This window comes from Alosa pseudoharengus, unplaced genomic scaffold (assembly GCF_046254945.1).
Source record: "Alosa pseudoharengus isolate Yale_2024_CS ecotype anadromous, Long Island Sound unplaced genomic scaffold, YU_APseudo_1.1 YU_APseudo_1.1_scf_6, whole genome shotgun sequence".
NCBI lineage: Eukaryota > Metazoa > Chordata > Actinopteri > Clupeiformes > Clupeidae > Alosa > Alosa pseudoharengus.
This window is the reverse complement of record NW_027468848.1, coordinates 1,087,501-1,091,529: the sequence shown is the minus strand read 5'-3', so window position 1 is coordinate 1,091,529 and position 4,029 is coordinate 1,087,501.

Here is a 4,029-nt window from a genome sequence, read left to right as displayed (position 1 = left end):
GAAGAAATGCTTTGACTGATAAGCCGCGGGAAGCTGCATCAGCCGGGTTGTCCTTTGAGGAGATGTGCCTCCATTGCTCCTCCTTCGACAAAGAGTGAATAACAGAGATGCGATTTGCAATAAAAGTTTTGAATCGTTTGTTTTTGTTGGCAATGTATTGCAAAACAGTCGTACTGTCTGACCAAAACATAGAATCTGCAAATGAGAACTGCAATTCTGCTTTAAGCATATGATCTAGTCGTACAGCCAAGACTGCTGCAGCAAGCTCCAATCTGGGAATGGTAGTGCACTTAAGAGGTGCCACTTTGGCCTTTCCAAATGCAAATGAAACACAGACTTCATCCCTACTATTTTTTAGCCGGAGGTAGGATACGGCGCCAAAGCCAACCTCACTAGCATCACAGAAGTGGTGTAGTTGTGCAGATGTGATGTTACCAAAGCCTGATGGAATAAAGCTTCTGTTAACACCAAGAGTGTTCAGAAGATGAAGTGAATCAAGCCAATTTTCCCAGGTCTGAGTGACATCATGTGATATTTTTTCATCCCAACTCAGCTTCAGCTTACATAGGCTCTGCAAGATCAGCTTTGCCACAAGAGTGATGGGAGCCAGGAAACCTAGGGGGTCATATATTGAGCAGACAATAGATAAGATTCCCCTTCTGGTTGTCTGGTGAGACTTGATGGCGATGCTGAAGGTAAAATGACCCATTTCCACGTCCCATTGAGCACCAAGTGCTCTTTCCATCGGCAGCTGTTCTTTGCTCAGATCCAAAGTTCTCACTTCTTTAGCTCTGTCCTTTTCAGGAATTGCAGCAAGGACAGTGCGATCATTGCTTATCCATTTTGTTCAGATGGAAGCCACCTTTTGTGCATAGCTCAGTGAGTTGCTGATACAAAAACAAGGCCTGCTGGCTACTGCTGACTGCCTTCAGGCAGTCGTCGACATAGAAGTTTTTTCTGATAGTGTTTGTGACTTCTTCTGGATATTTGTCCTGATTGTCATCTGCCGTTTTCCGCAAGGCAAATGTGGCACAGCTAGGCGAAGACACTGCACCAAAGATATGCACAATCATTCTGTGCTCGACTAGTTCCTTAGAGATGTCCCCATTGGGCCACCAAAGAAAGCGTAAGAAGTTGATATCTTGCTTTGCTACTTGAACTTGGTGAAACATCCCTTCTACATCAGTGATGAATGCGACAGGACCCTGACGAAAGCGGAATAACACGCCAAGGAGCGTATTCGTCAGGTCGGGACCTTGGAGCAGTTCCTTATTTAAAGAGGTTCCACCGAATACTGCAGCACAATCGAAAACGACACGCAGTTTCTTTTTGCGTGGGTGGTAGACACCATGATGTGGCAAATACCACAGCTTGCCAGTCTGATGCTGCAGTTCACACTGAGGTACGACCTCAGCATACCCCTTTGCCATGACCTCATTCATAAAGGCTTTGTATTCATTGAAGAACACTTGATCCTTTTCAAATCTTCTCAACAAATATTGAGCTCTTTGATAGGCTATTTGCCTATTGTTAGGCATGTTAACATTGGCATTGCGGAATGGAAGTTTAAAATGGTAGTGACCATCTTTCAGCTCGGCTGAACTAGACACAATATTCATGAACTGCTCATCTTCTTGAGACCATTCATTCTTTTCTCCATAATGCTGCTCCATGAAATCTTGGTTGTATTGTTTTATCAACAAATTCTCTAAGTTTTGGATGGATACTCTGTTGACAAGAACATTAGCATTATTCATACTCCCACAGCCGAGTGGACCGTTAATAACCCAGCCAAGCAGGGTTTTCACAGCATATGGTCCTCCGTCCACACTGTTAATAATTTTCCAAGGTTCTAAGGCTCTTGGCACATTGACTCCTATTAGCAGCCCGATGCCTGCATTGATAGGAGTAAAGTCAACTTCCTCAAGGTAAGACCTTCTTTTGCTGTCGGCATATTGTCATGTGTCACAGGGATTGATTTTTGTGTAAAAACATCAGGAAGCTTGAGGAAGATGTCACTGTCAAGAGCAGCTACTTCAAAGCCAGACACTTTGTAGCTTGTTACTGGTCTTTCTTGACCCATTGTCTTTAAAAGAATTTCTACTTTCTTTCCAGGGGCCTGAAGCTGTCTGGACAATTCTTCAGTGCAAAAGGTTGACGAGCTCCCCGGATCTAGGAAGGCATATTTCAACGAATTTTGTTCCCTTTTCTAGTTTAACTTTAACAGGCACAATTGCAAGAGCACATTCCTTATTTCCGGCCCCAGTATCACTACCAGTGGCCAGCGAGACCACTGTATCAGAACCTCTGCTATTTGTTTGATTTCCTTTGGTTGGTATGTGGAGAACTGTAGGATGTTTTTGCTTACACACATTGCAAGACATTCGACTTAGACAGTTTTTGCTCATGTGTCCCTTTTGTAAGCATGCAAAGCACATTCCTTTTGCCTTCAAGTACTCCACCTTTTCGTTGTTGGGTTTGGTTTGAAATGTTTGACATTTTTCCATTGGGTGGTTTTTATTGCAGAACATGCAGGGATTTGTGACTGCACTTGTGGTGATAGCACTTGACGCTGGTAAAACAGCTGTTGCAAAACTGCTCCCCATACTGGACTTTAAGATTACTCTGCCTTGCCTTGGCTCTGCAGTTTTATTCAGTGGGCTCTGGATTTCCCCAAAAATTGGATCTAGCATTATGCGTGCCTGTTTATCAATAAACGCAAGTAGATCTCTAAAGGAGGCTCTTTGTTTGTGCTTGTCGTATATGTTACTGACAACTCCTCTCCACTTCTCACGAAGCTTGAACGGCAGCTTGGAAGCGATGACCTTCAAATTTGATGGTGTTTCGAGGTCTGTGATGTAATCAACTTCCTGCATGGTGTTGTGGCAGGTTTTGAGGAATATTGCATATGACCGTAGACCAGACGCATCCTCTGCCCTAATAGCAGGCCATTTCAGCGCTTTGTCCAAGAATGCAGAAGAGATCCTTATTTTATTTCCAAAGTGCCATTCCAATTGTTTCTTGGCTTCCCTATAGCCTTTGTCTGGTGGCAGGTGAAAGCAGCTGTGCACAAGATTCTTAGCTTCTCCGGATGTATATTGCTAGAGATAGTACAGTCTTTGTTCATCATTGTCTGTTTTTGATTCGATTGTTTGTTCAAATGACTTCAAGAATGACCTGAACTGAAGTGGGTCTCCATGAAAGACAGAAACTGCTCTTGGTGGAAGCTGAGAAGATCCATGTTGCTTCACAAGTAGTGAAGTAATTTCATTCTGCCTTTTCATCATTTTGATGAGAGAATCATTGTTTGAATCTGGAGTATATTCTGAGGATTGCTTTAATGCCCCTCGAGTAGGCATTTTGGTTGGGATGGAGAAGGAACCTGGTAATTCCGATTTAACCTCTGTTGAGGTAGGTCTAAAGTGTTCAGGATATATTCTTTGCTTTGTTTGTGTCTTTTTTGCTGTAGTTGGAAGAATGTATTCTGTTGATGCTCTAGATTGTGCAAGGTGACTTAAATCAACAGGCAAAAATTCCCTTTCCGAAAGAATATTTATTCTAGCTTCTGCCTCAGCTATTTTTGTTTGCAGTTTAAGTTTTTCCCTTTTTGATTTTAGTCGCAATGCCTCCATGTCTACTTCAAGTTGCTCCTCCAGAGACCGTGATTGCACAGCGAGCACAGCACGTTGTATTCTTGCTTCAGACAGAGCCTCTGAGGCCTTGCTGGCCCGACTAGAGGCTGCGCTGGGAGGCTTTGTTGCGGCCTGTGAAATACTATCGTGCAGCGACACAGACTCATCAGCTGGCTCATGAGGATCGGCGTCTACCTCATCTGCTTTCAGCCAAAATTCTACGCCATCAAGGAATTGTCTGAAGCTGGCCATCTTAGGTTCGTACCAGTCTATTCTGTCCGGTTCCTTTTCTTCATCAGATAACAATGACTGCACGTTATTTTGCAAATCCTCAAACTCTTCTAAATATTCAATAAAATCTAAAATTGGTTGCTTCACCTCTTCTTTAGTATCTCCT